The sequence below is a fragment of the Gavialis gangeticus genome, unplaced genomic scaffold (genome assembly GCF_001723915.1).
Source record: "Gavialis gangeticus isolate Ggan-Ray unplaced genomic scaffold, GavGan_comp1, whole genome shotgun sequence".
NCBI classification, from domain to species: Eukaryota; Metazoa; Chordata; order Crocodylia; family Gavialidae; genus Gavialis; species Gavialis gangeticus.
Genome location: NW_017729032.1, coordinates 52,132,546 through 52,150,014, shown reverse-complemented (window position 1 = coordinate 52,150,014; position 17,469 = coordinate 52,132,546). Strand labels below are relative to the sequence as shown.

At 43.5% G+C, this 17,469-nt stretch overlaps 1 protein-coding gene and 1 long non-coding RNA gene across 3 annotated transcripts in view; both read left to right on the top strand.

Annotated features, from left to right (window-relative positions):
* STARD13 (StAR related lipid transfer domain containing 13) overlaps positions 1-17,469 on the top strand; it is a 591,561-nt gene that overhangs the window by 141,576 nt on the left and 432,516 nt on the right. The gene's annotated exons all lie outside the window — the stretch shown is intronic.
* The window catches only part of LOC109302729, an 18,935-nt gene continuing 5,403 nt past the window's right edge, over positions 3,938-17,469 (top strand). Inside the window, exons 1-2 of the long non-coding RNA XR_002098907.1 lie at positions 3,938-4,186; positions 13,075-13,076. This is a non-coding gene — a long non-coding RNA (uncharacterized LOC109302729). The remainder of the gene's footprint in view (positions 4,187-13,074; positions 13,077-17,469) is intronic.

Sequence of the window (17,469 nt, the reverse complement as noted above, 5' to 3'; positions counted from 1 at the left end):
CACTGCCCACAAGAGACAGAGCCACCAGACCTGTCATGCTTCAGCCTGGTCAGGACAGGGACAGCTGGGGGCCCCCTCCAGCAGGGCTGTAGGTTTGGAGCATTGGGCTGTAGGTTTGGAGTGAGAGGGACACCAGCAGGGCTGTGGGGGCTGTAGCTTGGGAGTGAGGAGCACTATAGGGGGTCAGGGGGCTGTGGGTCAGGAGTGTGTGGCACCGGCAGGGATGGGGGAGGGGATGAGGGTTGGGTGTGAGAGGCACCAGCATAGCTCAAGGGTTGGGGTACTGTGGGTTGGGAGGTGTGGGGCACTGGAAGGGCTATGGGTGTGCAGGTCAGGAATGAGGGATACCAGCAGGGACAAGAGTGATGGGGAAGTGTGGGTTGGGAGTTAGGGGCACTGGCAGGGCTTGGGTGGGCTGTGGCTTTATTTTTGTTTTACATTTAATTTATGAGGCACTTGTTATTTACTGGAACAGTTAGAAACTGTGTGTGTCATCCCCCATCCCCTGTCCCCTTCCCACAACAGGTGTCCTCTTTTTTGGAACTGGAAATCTGGTAACTCTAAGCTCAGGCTTCTGCTGAAATGGCTGGGTAGGCCTACAGCTCACTCCACAGGTGTTGCTGGCTGGGATTGGGCCCTCAGTTGACCGGGCAGGTAGAGCTGGCTGCTTGCCAGCTCAGCTCAAGAACAGAAGAGGGGTCAGGCAATTTGGGTGAGCCCTCAGCCACTGCAGCCCTGCAAGTAAATGTTGGAGTAGCCAAAAACTTTTTCACCTGCTGTGCTACTCCTGGCTAGCCAGCATGGCTCTTCTCCTGAGCCCAGCCCTCTATGAACAGCTGGCTGTCAACAGCAGCAGGTGGGGAGGGGAAGACAGAGTCTTCCACTGCGTGGATCTGGCCTCTGCAGATCCAAGTCATCACATCTAGGGGGTCCCACATGGTCAGGGCTTCTCCCCCTCACTTCCGTACCTGTTTGGCCAGCATGTCCCCTAAGCCCTGTCTCTTTCCACCAGTGGCCAGATGTCAATGGTGGTGGAGGGGAGGGAGGCAGTGGAGATCCCCACCATGTGGGCTTCCCCAACTATGCTGGCTTAGGCCTGGGGGTGCCAGGTCCACTAGCCAGCATGGCTCCTCTCCCCAGTTCCATCCCCCTGGCCCCCGCCTTATGGACCTGGCTTCTCCAGACCCAAGCCCCCTCACTGCCTGGTCTAGCCCAGCCCCACCCCTCTCACCAGCAGCCAGCTGTCAGTGGTGACTGGGGGAAGGGAGGAGTGGAGGCCCATGCCATGTGGGCCTCCCTCCCACCCAACTGCCCAGACCAGCTGGCCATGAGCAGTCAGCTGCTGGTGGGAGCTGGAGCTGGGAAGAGGGACTGCACTGGCCAGTCAGGGGTAGCTAGCAGCTCAGATGGGCTTGGCATGTTCTGGCAGCCTGCTGAGAGGTGTGTGGGAGCTCCCCCAACCTGCTGGCTCAGCTAGTGCTATCAGTCTGTGTGCCCCTACCTAACCTCCCTGAAAGCCAAATGTTTGTTTTATTTGCTCCCAACATAAACTAGGGCACATAGAATAAAGCACAAAATTACATCACTTTTGCCTCAGTCTTTTTGAACATCTGTACTTAGCCTTGATCTTTAATCCTGAGCATCCCTTCTTTTGGATGGACTCCCATCTTGCAAAACGCTGTTGCAGCAGCACTGTGCGCTCTGTTCCTTCAGAGCTAGCTTAGAATATAGAATATATCAAATTAATTTATTCTTTCTCATGCCATTCCTGCTTTAGACAAGTTACTACTAACATATTCTGCAGAACCAGATATTCAAGTGCATCTACAGTTAATTTATGTGAAGTTCTTGTTCTTTTCTTCTTTCTCCATCCTCTTGAGAATCTGAAGAGTCTGCCAGTTCTAAGAAAAGCAAATTGGCAACCCCCAAATGTGACCGCTGGGACCCATACATTTAGTTACACAGATTAAGCATCTGCTGTGCATTTTGTACCTTCACTCCTCATTATATTTAGTGTAAGAATATTTATTCTATCAATTACTGGTTATTTGCTGTTCATGTACTTTCAGTGGCTAGTAAAAGTGTTCAGCTGTTCCTCTTAGGCATATGAAATAGAGCCTGCTAAGTTATTCAGAGTTTAGATTTCCCTTTAGGGCAACTATACCTACACAATTAGATATTGCTTCTTGTGACCTGGATTTCCAGCTCTCTCTGTACAAGGCAGAATGACTGGCTAGGGATGATGGCAATCACCTTTCCAGTTCCATAAAGCCTACAGAGGTTGGTCTGCAGGTTCATAGCTTACCTGAGAGAAATGACATAAAACCATTTGGGATGGAATTCTATTTCCCTTTATGCTTCTAAATGTTAACTTTCTATCTGTAAGTGGCATTTTTTATGCTTACACACAGGTATTGATTCTATTTCCCCTACAGTCTGGATGTGTAAGTGTGTGAACATAGATTAAGCATGCACAATAGACTATGTACTGGCTAGTCACATACGCAGGTACATAGGGATGGCTATTCCAGATGCATACATGCACTAAAATTATGAAATTGTAGTCCACCAGAAGCCCATGATTAATTAACATCAGACTTCAGAAAAGGAAGATACCGTTGATGGCTAGAAAAATAGTATTTAGAGGTTTGCTTTTGGGAATTTGCTTATAGGTAATATATATATGCATTAGGACAATAGTCCAGGGTGGCAGCAAAGGTTAATTGATTTCTAAAGGCCTGGTCACACAGTCCCACAGTTCTCATAGCCTTTAAGGTGTGTAACACATAGTCTGGGAAATTGTGGGCGTATACTAAACAGTTCCATAACATGAGATAAGGTGGCACCAGCTCACAAGGCCCAAGAGAGTGGGGGGCCTAACAGTTCTGGTTTTGGGGAACAGACCAAATTAAGAGAAGACCCAGAAAGCCCAAATTAGGATGTGTGCATGTGATGCGGTTGTGAAATAAAGTAATATGTTGATAGGACAATGTGGACAATATGACAACCACAGAAAGACCAATCAGCAATAGCCATGTTTGAAGAGTCATCAGGAGGGGAAAAGAATACAAAAGCAGAGACTTTAGAGCAACAAAGGGCCCCCGCCCCCAAGAGGGGTCCCCAAGGCCACCATGGACAGAAGGCATACCACCAGCCCATTTCATCCACCCCACCTCCGACCTCCAGGCTGCTGACATCTGACATTCAAGAGAGAACCTCAGAGTGAAGCTTGTGTCCTGGCCAGATGCATCTTGACTCTGATGACAGCCCTAAGATTGGTAGTTATAGAATTGCTTATAATATCCTTTTCTATTATCTAGTATCAATAAATTTGCCTGTTATCAAACAGAAAGGTAGTGGCCAGTCTGAGGATTGGGTTCCACCCAGAACAAGGTATCTGGGTCATAAATCCAGTGCCAACAACTGTAGTCCCTTGTATACCACATGCCCCTAAATAATACATGCACCCTGCTTTGGAAAGGAAGAATGAAAATTTTTTTTTCCCCCACAATCTTAGCTGCTGCCATTTGGGCTCAGTGGGTGTTTCTACATGTTTATTAATGCACCTTAGATGCTGTGCATTTATTTTAGTACTTCCTTAATAAAGTAATAACTAAAGTTACTGCACTGTAGCACCAGCACATGGTTATTTAGTGATACTTACTACACATTAGCCTAATAACACTGCACAGTAGGCTATTAGCATGGTTTTTGCCATGGCACGCTACTGCACAGTGTTATTAGGCCGATGGGCAATAAGCGTCTCATGTAGATGCGCCCAGTATGACTGAATGCTGGTGTAGACAGGAGAGTTGGAGCCCACTACAACATCGTATGACCCTCCAGCGGAAGATCTGCAATAACCAGTATTCCACCATCATCAGTGCATACAGTACAGAGTGACAAACATAAGACCACATGGGGATACCCTCACTCTAAGAACTAGCACCTCCTCAAATATGTTATCATTAGAGTCCATGATTGAATGAACATCTGTATCACATGAACCATGTGAGGAACTGATGACTGCTGACAGATCACTGGCTTGTCAGATCCATTATGATCATCTGGCTTGATCTGAAATACCAAAAACAGCCAAAAGCAATGTAAAGGACTCTCAACACCAAATCTCTTGAAGATCTGAAGGTCTGTAAGGATCTCCAACAGTGTCTCCATGAAAAGTTCTGTGCCCTGTCACAAAATAAGACAACATTGAAGAACTCTGGAAGGGGTTTAGAACTGCCATCCATGTGGCCTGTGCTGAATCTATTGGCTATAGCACCTGTTGACACAAAGACTGGTTCAATGAGAACAACACTAAGATCCAAGCCCTCCTCAACCAGAAGAGAAGGGCTCATGTGGTTTGGAAAGATGATACCGCCTCTCAGCAGAGGAAAGAGATGTATCACCTCATCAAAGCTAAAACTCAAAGTGGGATCCTGGAAATCAAAAATCAGTGGTGGCAAGATAAAGCAAAGGAGATTCAGCTCTGTACTGACACACATGACATGCATAGCTTTTTCCAGGCAATAAAAGCCATCTATGGCCCACCTTCCCATGGTCCCACTTTCCTGCAATTGCAGGATGGCTTGGCACTCCTCAAAGACAATGTATCTAGCTTTTATCTCTTGCTGAAGAAGTCCTACTGAAATCTCAATGTGGTTTCAGACCACCCACAGGTCAATTGACATGACCTTTGCGGCCAGCTTAGTCCAAGAAATGTGTTGGGAATAAAATTGGGACCTGTATATGGCCTGTATTGACCTCAAAAGGCCTTTAATTCCAACAATCACGAAACCTTGTTGAAAGTACTGCCAGATTTGGATGCCCTTAAAAATATATCAAAGTTCTGAGGCTTTTCCTTAACCAGATGACTGTGACCATTATTTGCAGTGGATTGGTGACATATTCATTCATTATCTGAACTGGGGTCAAGCAAGGATGAGTAATTGCCCCAATTTTGATCTCCATTTTTGACAGTCATCCTGGTTCTCATTAAGAACCTTTTGGAATTGACATTGAATACCGAATGGATGGAGAGCTCTTTAACCTGGGACATTTTCACTGAAAAACCAAAGTACTCAAAACAACCACCCTTGACTGTCAGTATGCTGGCAACTGCACCATCCTTGCTTACACTAAGGAAAATCTCCAAATCATGCTGGATCTTTTCAGAGAACGCTACCAAACTTTGGGCCACTCTCTCAACATCAGGAAGACTGAAGTGTTCTGTCAGCCTGCCCTAGGCCATGAGTTTGACCCCCTCCCCAAATTACCATTGACGGAAGTCTACCTGGAGGGAGTCAAGAGCTTCCCTTACCTAGTTAGCTACCTCTGCCCATGAAACTAGTGTTACCAGCATTGAATCAGTGATCATCGAGCACCAATTTCACTGGACTGAACATTGTATGCAGACGCCTAACTTTTGACCCCCAAAACAAGTGCTGTACTCCCAGCTTAGGTATGGCCTGCTTAGTTATGGCCTCAGGGTAACCAGAGGAAACTCCAACAAGGAGCAGGGGCAAGAAACATTGAAAGCACACTACAAGAAAATAGATACTGACATCAAGAGTTGGGAGGAGCTGGCTGCTAACTAACTCCAATGGCACTGCAACCTCAACTAAGTGGCAGCCCATTCTGAGGTAATGTTTTGCCCTCAAAGCAAAGAGAGAGTGGAGCAAGGAAAAGGAGAGGAATACTTGTCTATAGCCTACTCTCCCCAATGGAAAGACCTGAAAATTCTGCAGATAGATCTGTGGCTCAAGGATTAGACTCATAAATCACCTCAGGTCCCACGGTAGAGATTATTTTCAAATTGAGGGCTTGCCAATGACAGAGCACTGTGCTAGTAAGTGATACAGATGCAAGGTCAAACGTTCTCTGGGGGAGGGGGTCCCAGAACTTAGGTTTCTGGTTTCTTTACCAAATGTCTTAATCCCTCATCTATTAGAGCTAAACCCTGGGATGATCCTCCTTCTCCCTCACCCCCATTTTTCTAGGACTTACGCTGAAGTATGTGCACTTGTAGCCCTGTATGGGCATGCACCTTTTAATGTGAATTTGGTTAAGCCATCAGGCTCCTAATAAGCAGTGCTAATGCTACTGTAAATGGAAAAATATTGACAGCCCCTGCTTTACAAAAATCAGTGCTTGGATTCAGGCAGCACGTGACAATGCAGTGTGGTAACACTTTTTGCAAACTACTGATTTGTTCCAAGAATCTCAACTTTCACTTAAAACTTTCATGTCCTATGCTGCAAGGCTTAAGCCTTGAAGCATGAGCATTGAGCATTGCAGAAAGGAGTGGGCTACAAAGTGAGTGGTAGCAGTGTGGGCATCATCCATGGAAGTTCAGCTCAGCTTCTAGGATCTAGATGGACTCCCACTGAAGGTCAAAAGTAAAGGTTTACAGTGTAGATGGTCAGCAAGTATCTATTTGAGGAGGACTTTGAGGCTGGTCATAGTGACCACTGTAGACAAAGCCTTTGAGAGCAGCATTATCATATTTTAAGCATTTTCATAATCTCCTCTGAGTGGCATCTCATTTTGATAACTCAGGGTTGAGTTTATGTAGCAGGCAGTATAAATCCTTTTTGTATAAAGTGCCATTTGTTAGACCTAACATCTGTAGGCACCCTAACAGCCTTAGCATAAAAGATCTGAAACAATGACTATTGCTGAAAATGCCTAATTAAACAACCACAACTACAAGTAGAACTGGTAAGGAATTTTTTGGTGAAACATTTTTCACCAGAAAATGATGACTTGTCAAAATGTATTGTTTTTTCCGTTAAGGGACAGAATTTCTAGGGTCAGGGTGTTGGGAGGGGAAGATTCTCCATCTCAGAAAAAACATTAATCCAGAAATAGATTTAAACTGCTTCTTCAGCATCTTTAGTTGTAGAGATATCCACAACGTAGGCACCTTGCCCAGGAGGGTTCAATTTGAACAGGTTTAGGTGCTTAGGATTCCCATACAATAAACAGGGAAACTTAGGCACCTCTTCAAGACCATTCAGGATTAGAGACTTAGGGTGTGCATAGACGAAATGGGGGCCCTAAATTGAAGCGGTGGGTTTTTAAAAATACCGCTTCAATTTCAGGCCAATTAACACCCCCTGTCATCCACACACCCAACTTACCTGCCTCTCCGGTGGCAGAGAGGGGAGGGCGAGCTGCCAGTGGGCAGAATGATCCCTGGGCTTCGGGGCAGTTGGTGCTTCCCTCCATGGTAGTACCCCCCCCCCCGGCAGCACCTGCCTGCAGGCACCTGGCTCCAGTGGTCCCAGGAGGCACAGCAGCCATGGAGGGAAGCACCCCACACAACTCATGCAAGCAGGGAGAGTGGGGAGTTCAGGCTCACTGCTTTTTTTTTTTCCTGTCTTGGGCAGAGCCTGCCTTGCCAGGCTGCTGCCAGGTTGCCTACAGGGCTTCCTGCAGAGCCCCTGAGCTGCACAGAGCCCAGTGTTTCACTCTGCAGCTGGTAGGGCAGCAAACTAAAACTCCTTGGAGTAGTTTTAGTTTGCTGCACACCAAGTCATTTAAGGTACATTACGCCACCAAATTTGCTACAGCGGCTGCAATTAATGTGCAATACGCTGCTGAGATGTGCAAATACCAACAACATTAAAGCAGTACAAAAGCATTTAGCCTACTTTAAAGTCTCATGCACACATGCCCTTTGTTTTGTCTACACACGGCCTTAGGTAGTCAAATTGGATGGCTTCTGTCTGTGCTCACAAGCCTTAATGTAAATGCCTAGGAAACAATGTAGTCCAAAATAGAGACAGCTAAATTTCACTTGAGTTTTGCTTAGGTGCCGACATCACCAATTTGAATTTGACCCCTATATTTAGAGACTAATCTGGGAGACTCAGTTGAAACCCAGAGAAGGCATATGAACCTGGATTTTCTGCTTTGTAGGTGAGTATCTAAATCCCTGGGCTGTTGGCTAGTAGATCTATGTCTCTTTCTCTCTTTGTTTTTGTGTAAAACAAAAATGGAATGATCTATTTTTAATTCTCATGCTGAACAGAAATGAATAGTGAAACTTTTTAATTTTTATTATGGAATGGAATTCTTGTTTTCCTGTCTTCCCTGCACTGTTGTATTTAATATACATATTACAGGCAATATATAGTTTAGACTAAAGTTCAATCATGCTTTTAAGGATCAGTTTAAATCTGTGCCAGTTTGAGTACTAGGAGGCATACTGCTGCCAGAGCCTATAGAGTGTGTTGCAAGTGTGCCACCCTTGGAGAAGGTGTAGCCTTTACTCTACTCAGTGTCCAGTCAGCTCTGGCTGCATACATACATTCAAATAATCTGGAAGAATTCTCTCAGGTTTGGTAGAGAAACTTATCCAGAGCCACATGTACAGACATTTGAATGCTGAGGCCCTGAAGAGTGGAGAACTTGCAGTGCTGATGCTGAGCAGCTAAGAGGGGGCGGGGGAGGAACTGTGCACACATCTCAGCATGCTCTGCAGGCTCTCTTAGTCTCCATGGTGACAGGTGACAGCAGTGCATAAAGCAGCCTGATTGGCTGCCTCAGACTGCCCATGGTCAGCTTACATTTCCCTGTAGCACAATATGGGGACTATGAAGGGGGGAGGGGGGGGTGTTCTGCTCCCTACTGGAGTTGCAGAATCCAGGAACTGAGACACTGTTTGCTTGGGCCAGAGTGGCAAGGCGTGCTGGAGGAGCATGGCATGTGAAGACACTTACAGTCAGGAGAAACTCTCCTGGGAATGGATTTAACCCTGGTTGTTACCCAGGTTAATTTTCCTCTCAGAGCAGCCATTTTTATTCTGGGAGAAAAAGTCTGAACTCCACACTGTCATGGTTTATCTTGGGAAAGCAACAACTCTTCCAGGAGAAACTGAATGTCTGTATGAGGCCTCTGGAGTACAGGGAGTTCATAATTAACTTTGGGCTTTTAGAATAGGCAGCTCTGATGGAGATATTACCAACCTACTTCAAACTGGATGGCATTTTATTGTGAAAAACTATATGCTCTCCTCTTTGCTTAAATATGTGTTAAGTTATAACTTATTTATTGCTTTCTGTATGATTGTACAAGAAAGTATCTTGACAATATGGCATTTAGTGACAAATGGCTCTTCAATCACTCAGCTGAAACATGTAAAACACAATATTTTATAGGCTACAATTTAGGAACCACAGTTAAGCATATACAGTATATGCTTTGTGTATTGTGGAAACCCAGGTTAACCTGTGGTTACTAGTACCTTTCAAAGTGCAACATGAAGAACTGCCTGCACAGAGACTCTGCTTAGTGGGGAGCTTCAGCTGTAGTACTCATGACTTGGGTACAGTCCTGTCTCTGTTGAAATCAAAGGCAATTTCCTATTAACTTAGGTAAAAGTTGGATCAGGCCCTGAGACCACAAGACCTAGGGGATCCAGAAGCAATAGAAACACCAAGAGAATTGGGACTATGACCTCATTTCTCTCAGTAAGTGCAAAGAAGAGTGTATGCTTGTTGCAGTAGTCATCTTTATCTGAGCTCCCTCAGGGACCATGCTTTAAGGATCCAAGTTCCTGCTGGCAGAAATTTACTTTGCTACTAAGAAGCAGAGTGAGACTTAGACAGTTTTTAGGTAACTATGTCACACAGTCACATTCAACTTTGCATCGTGTAGCAGCCAACATTGTGCTAACACATTTAAATTTTTTAGAGTCCAATGTGAGTAAGTTTGTCCTGCTGAGCCTGTTCTTAAGGAATTCAGTACAGGAGTGTGTACCTGTTCGGAGATAAGAAAAGAAAGCCCAGTGGAGTGTATGTAGCAAACCTCAATATCTGGGATTTTTCTTTTAGGAAAGAAAATGCAGATGTGCACAATACCCAGCATTCTCTTGCCATCTGTCACTAGCCATCCTGCCTATGTGATACCAGCCTCCTCTCTCCATTGTCAGATCCTGAAATCATACTTCCTTGGCACCTCTCATTACACATCCAGCTTATGCAGAAAGGTAGGGTAGAATGGGCATACTAATAATGATGATCTGTTTGTTTTCAGATCACCTTGCACACTGCAAGCCAGAGTTCCCTCTCGCTTGCACTGATGAAATTCCATTGAGCCAGATTTTGCCACCATTATTAAAATGCAGCCTAGAATACTGCCCTTAATTACAGTGGGCTGGCTCTGGACAGCCATCAATGTCTGATTCATTTAGCATTAGGGAGCGTCTACACATGCATTTAAGTGTGACTAAATTTAATGTCCATTAAGCTAATGTGCATTCAGTGATTTTTGGCAGATGTCTACACGTGCAGGGACTTGGCATTAAATTTAGTGCCAAGTCCCAGCAGCACTGCCATGTTCTCCTAGTGGCTGGATAAACCCAGCACTGAAATTAATGCTGAGTCATGTCTTCACGTGCGTTAATGTGCTTTACCTAATCACTTTACCTAATTAGGCAATTAGCCTAGAGGTGTGTCCATAATGCTCATTAAATTAGGCTAATGCGCATTAACACATCTCATGTAGGTGTGCCCTTAGAGTCTTTTGGCAAACTGCATAAAACAGGCTTGAGAACAGGGGTCAGAACCCAGGGTTCCCTTCTCCCTGGACCACAGAATGAGACTCCCACTTGATTGATCTTTTAGGCCCAAGGCTTCTTCTCTGATGGCTTACCATCTTCATGGATGGGGTATAAGGCGCTTTCAGCCATGTCTGCCCCATAGCTTAGCAGTTAAAGCTCCCTGCTAGGACGATAGGCGGTATGGGTTCAAACCCTATTAGGCTACAAGTGGCCAAGTTCCTCCATGTCCTGGACAAGTTTTCTAACTGCTAGGATATTTATGAAGGAGGAACAGTTTGTTAAGTAGATGCTAAGGTCAGAAGACCTGCTAAGATGCATATGCCTTCTGTAGTTAAGAAAAGTAGAATTCCAATCAAATATATTAGTAAATGATACAATTCCCCATTGAAATGAAGCTTTCAGAGTAACTGAGGATCCATCTCCGGAGGCATGTAAGTGTATCCCACTAAAATGAATGGAAGACCCGTGTGAGTTCCACAGGGTGAACTAGAATGGACATTTCGGCATGCACCAGTTTTATACTAGTTTCCTATTAGAAGTATAGGAGAATACAGGCAAGGTGGAATGGCTTCTGACCTTTGTCATATAAATGAGGACTTTGCTTTACCTAAATGTTAGATGTACAGCAGGCACATTAGAATTTGGGCTTTTGTGTTTTCATTCCACTATCATGGACCATCTTGGATGTCACAGAAGAGCCCTTGGATTGCATACTGTAGCAGAAAGAACAAAACTGCAATACACATTTCACAGTACTGCTTTCATTTTACATTAATTTTCCATGTAGTGCATTTTAACCTAATATCAACTGATTCTAAAGATAGGAATTCAGCTTAATTGCAATAAAATATTTAATTCTGTTCAAGTAATGTCATATTTAAGAAAATTAAGTAAATCATACCAAAGAAATAACAAAGCTGCTGCTGACAGATAGAGAAAAATAATATCCCTTTGTTTATGAAGATTTATAGTAAAAATACTGTTTTAAATACCTGCATTTTCTTTGGATGCATATACCTCAACATAAGAATTGAATTTATAACACTTGGTATAAATAGTGTGATAACACTTCACAGGGCCTTAAGATATCAGGGGAATTCCAAATTCTTACACTGACTGCAGCATATTGGTTGTCATGCCATCCTTGTAAATATTTTATGTGGGCTTAAGGCTCAAGGACATATGTCTATTTTTATTCTGTGTTTGAGAAGAACTATGTGCCTAAAAAACTTTTGGTATAAAACATTTAGGAAAGCAAAGTCAGTTCAAAGCCATTTGCAGAAATCAAAATTGTGGTACAGCTTTTTTTCATTAGTTACTGTATTAAACTTATCAATTTACTCTTGCTTCAGTAGCAAACATTTTCGTAATAAATAGCTGTCTAAAACAAACAAATCCGTTACAATAACATTCAAAATAGCATGGATGTTTATAGTCTACCTGGGTAGATAGGACCAGATTGGATTTCATCTACAGTGGCTGGCTTACTTATGCTTGAGGTGCAGCAGTAGTTTACTTTTTGTTTTTAAACTACAGTAATTAAGTATCTCTGGCACTGACAAAACAATGAGTTGTTACAACTAACAAATACCCACAGGCATTGTTATATAGCCCATATTCTCCTAGGAGATCCCAACAAACTTTCTAGAGCTCAGCTTTCCTTTAAAATATTGTTAAAATAAATTATATCTTCTTTCCTGTGCAAAATGCAGAAAAAAAATCAAACTTTTTTCCTGAAGTAATATAATAAAATATATGTTGTGTATAATCTGGGGGTCTAGAAAAGAGTGAGAAATGTATCCTTAACTTACTTCAGTATGCATAATACATTCCATATATATATAATGCTTTTATCTGGGGATTTTTACACCTTGTAAAATAAGAATAGTCAACAGACCTAAAAAAACTAAAGGGAAAGGAGTTGGCCAAAGTATTCTTTTTCCCTTGGTACTTTAGCAGAATCCTCACACAGTTCTTATAGCACAAATTTTAACTCTCCCTTCATTAGGCACCCACAAGACACAAAGTCTTTATGATCAGAAGCATAGACCACTCCCAAATAGAAGTTAATGGGATCTTCTTAATAAAGAAAATGGGAGCTGCTGGTTCACAATGCATTTGAACATCCAGCAACTTTAATTTTAGGCACCTAGGCTGGATTTTTCAGATTTCAAAATGTTGGCCTTCACTTCTTGTGTTTATATATCAAAATTGACTCCTGTTAGAATCATTTCACATTTCATAATATGGTCCTGCTGAGAAGGAAAGTTAGCCATTTACTGAAATGGTAGATTCAATCTCATGTTGAACATCCAAAGCCAAACAAAATTTTATGCCATATCACTTTGGAGAAATCATTTGTAGAATAACTATAAAGGTCTGTAATTCCTTTTGAATGCTGTGCTGTCATCATAGCAAAACTATTTAAAACTCAAAATCTTCTTATATAAATTTGGCAAGTAAAAATATTTTTAGCACTTAAGTCAGCTACAACAGTGTTTCTGAAGCCGTAAGTCACAACTCAAAAAGTGGGTCACAAGAATATTTGAAAGGGTCATGAATAATCACAGAAAAGCACAGAAAACTGTTGGTTTCCCCTTACAAGCTGGCAGTGTTCCAGCCTATTTAGGGGAGGAGAGAGCAGGGCATGGATGGGCAGAGGGGAGCAGTAGGTCTCAGCATGGGTGGGTGGAGCAGGGCAGTGAGACTAGTTGCTGGCAGCCAGTGGCTGCTGGAAGGAAGAGGTGAGGGCAGTGTGGGCCTCCTCCCTCCCATTACTTCTTGTGCTTCTGGTGATGCAGCTGGCATGGGGTTCATGGCAGCAGCAATGGCAGCAACTAGTCTCATTACCCCGCTCCACCCACCCACATTGGGACCCACCCATTGGGACACATAGGCAGCTTCTGCCCATGCTGGTCCAGCCAGGCTGCAGCCCCATGCCCACACAAGTTTCGGGGGGCAAAACTCCCCCACATGCTGCACACCCTCCTTGGCCCATACACCCACCCCCAGCCCTACTCACTTGGGGGCTGAAGGCAGCAGGTTGGAACTGAGGGATACCAGCAAGGGTGGGGAGTGAGGAGCACTGGCAGGGCCAGGAAACTGTGGGTCAGGAGTGAGGGGCATTGGCAGGGCCAGGGGGCTGAGAGTCAGGACTGGACATTGATGTTTACAAATGGGCCCTGGTACAGAAAAGGTTGAGAGTCACTAAGCTAGACACTTCATGACTTAAAAAACAAAGTCACTTGGGTGCTTTTGAAATGGGTTTGTGAGTATGGAAATAAGAACAAATAGCAGCCAATAGGCTTGCTCTTATCCTGTGGTAAGTAGAAGTTAACCTCCAGTATCTTGGCCTCTTTCAATGAGTCCCTCCCATTTTATCCTATGGTAAATTGTAAGCATATCCATACCCTTAAGCTTTCGGGTTCCTTAGAGGCTTTTCTGAAATGGGTAGGCAGCAGTAGCATTTATGTGAGAAAATCAAATGTTTACAGTAACAGTTTAATGTAGACTAGCATTTCTAACTTCGGAAAACTTCCAAAGGTCAATCAAATCAAAGGATCTTATGAAAGAACCATATCTAGTTGTTGATGTTATGTGTGTTTTTTCCAAGGCCTGGGTTCTACTTTAGTTTGAGATTAATATGTGTGATATCATTAATTAGATATGAGTACAGAGCTAGACTTGAGCACCGAAGGAAGTGCAGTGTGTGTGAGTCATGTCTTACAAATGCATGACAAGCAGTGATTGATAACATTCAGCCAAACCACACTGTTGATTTTGGAAGATTTGGCATGGGAACTAAATGGAGAAACATGACTTCTTTGGTGATTTTTTTGTATTTATTGTTTTGTTTCAGCAATTTTTTTTCTTTTTAAATAACTGTATTTAACATTTCTTATCTTACTGAAATAAGGAGCCATTAGGGACTATAATGTACAATATATATGAAAGAGCCATCAGGATTTTTCTCAATAATTTTTTGTATTTTCTTATAAAGGGGAAATACATATTTCATGCCAAAGACCCTGATTTGAAATTGCCATTGTGTGAGCATCGGCGTCTATGTGATGATCCTCTGGGTATCCTTGCAGATTGACAGACTTGACTCTAGCCTATTTTAGTCACTGCATTTTGAGTCTTTGTAGTGAGCTTGGTGACATAAATGTGAAATTAATGTTTCCCTATATTTCACTGTTTTCATATCTACTTTTTTACTCATTCGATCTCGCTAGAGTCTCCAAATAATATAAGAATTATTTGTTTCAACACTCTGCTATCTAGGAAACTTGACTTGATTGTCTTTTCCTTCTCTTTCCTTCCCTTTGCCAATAGAATTAAGTGTAAAGTTACATTTTCATATGATCAGGAAAATCTTGTTTCCAGATTAAGTATATGATCATTGTTTTCAAAAATCCTAAAGATTTTCCAAAAATCTGGAAATGAGGTACTTCTTTGGAAAAAACTAGAAGTTTGTGATGGTAATGTGATGTACAGAAGACTTGGCTTTCTTTCTCTCGCTGGTCTCACAAGCCTCATATTATATTAGTCCTATAACCATGCTAACTAAAACCTTCCATCTCCTCCCATCTTGTGCCTTTCACCCTGTTGCGTCTTCACCCATCCCTTCTAGATCAAATTTTATGTTATCTTCCCATTTCTGCCTTGGCCTGCCTTAAGGTCTGATACCTTCCACCTCAGCTTCCAAAATCTGCCTTGTATGCCTTATCTCAGTTCTCGTAACATGCCCTGCCAATTTCATTCTCTATGCTGTTATCTTGCTCAAGACATCAGGTATTTTGTAAAGGTCCACAAGCTCTTTGTAACAGGGTGGCCTCCTCATCAGATGTCTGCCAGCACCCTGCTCCTGGGGTAACTACTTGCTTCGCTCTCCTGCCATGCCTTGATGGGAAAATATGAGAGTTCTTACTAAGGCAGGAGGCTACCTATTATCTGCCCTGCTGACAAGGGCCTTAATACCCTCTCCGACCTCCCCTCCATGGGTCCCATGCCTCATAGATATTAGACTGTGTGTGTTACCTCTCTATCATATGGCCGGAGTAAACTGGGCACACAGTTGTAGATCTGCTCTACAGTCCTGGAGGGTGACTCACACACCAGCCCTCTCTCACCCAGTCCCATTGACTCCACTGGCTCTCACCCAGATTCTTTCATACTGCCCTCTCTCCTGGGCCACACTCATACTGCCCGGTTTCACCCAGCTTCAGGCATAGCTCTCCACACCTTGGTCAACCCCGGCACAGTCTGTTGGGTATCTCCCACTACCCTCACCTGCGTATTGACTGAGTGATTCCACAACTGCTGGTCTACTTCGCTCCTGGGTCCTTGCCAGGCCACAATGCCCCCACTGGGCCTCCTCACTTGCCTACTCATGGGCCTCTACTCACTCACATGCTCTACTCAATGTCTCTCTCTAGTCACCAGCCCTCTCTCAGAGTCTCTCACTACTTGCTGTACCCAGGATTTCTCCTGATGCCTGGGCTTGGCCCCAGGTCCCTCACCTGGCCTGAGCTCTGCCTCAGGGCTCCTCCTGCTTGTTAGAACAGCACCAGGGATGTAGGGCTGGGATTATAAGGCACCCTGACCTGCCTTTAACCGGGGAGGTACCTGGCCTGGCATTTCCTGGGGACTCCCACACCACTAGGAGCCCCACCAGACCACCCTTCCCCAGCAGAGTGCAGTTTGCATCTTACCCAGGACAAGGGGTCACCTCCACCCCATAACCCCTGCCCTTACCTCCTGATATTCCTGGAGCAGCCTCTCAGCCTAATGTTACCTCCTTCCTTCCTGCAGAAAACCACAGCACAGCTTATATCCCTGAGCCAAAATGGCTGCCCTCATCAGTCACCTGGCTGCTGCCTGTTTGCTGCTCTTAAAGTGGCAGGCACCAAAGGTGCCCTGTCACACTGTTCCTTATGTCTTTTCCTTCAAACTCTGTTTTGTTGTACTGCACCAAATCTTTTCCTTAGTATTTAGTTTTCAGAGACTTACAGACTTTTCCATTTGCCTTTTTCAGCATCTAGGATCCACATCCATACAAAAGGAAAGTTTGAACAATTGTACTATAAAGCTGGATTTTAAGGTTTCTTTAGATTTTCTTTGATGTCATTATTTTATCCATGCTCAACAGGCATGTATTAGCACTGTAAAATGTTGCCTTGATTACTTCAGTTATTTGATTATCCTCGGCAATTATTGTTCCTAAGTATTTAAAAGTTCCCTAGCCTTTGGTTTTGGTTTGTAGAAAAGGCAGTAATTCTCCACCAGTAGCTACCACACAGTGATTCATCTTGCTTTATAATTATCATGGCACTTGTTTCATCTCACATCCTGTACAAGTAGTTCTCAAACTCTCTAGACTAAAGGCACCCTTCATTTGACTCAAAGCAGCCTTAGAAACAATCAGCTTCCACTCCTTTTTTAACTGTGGAAAAACAGTAGAGCAGTCCTGTTGCAAAGAATTCAGATGAGCTACAACAGGTCCAAATGTTTTTAACACTCTGGATTCCTATTGAAATCTCTTGGTTTATCTTGTGAATCATGTGTAGGTGTTTTCACACCTAACAGTGCTAATATTGTATGGCAGGTTTAAAGGATGTCCTGGAACCCTGATTGAGAATATTTGGCTTAAATACAAGTTTACCCTATATCATGTTTTTATCTGTCTTTATCCATCCTATTTTGTTACATTTTTACTTGCAATAGGTATCTTTGTGACAACCTATAAGGAGAACATGTTCACCTCCCCCAATTTTGTTGTTGTGCTGAAGTAATATTCTTGATTGAAAGCAACACTTGAAGACTGTGAAACAAATTAGTATCACAGATGATCTTCTGAACATATCAACTGAAGAATTTTCTCATTTGTACCTGGAAAATAT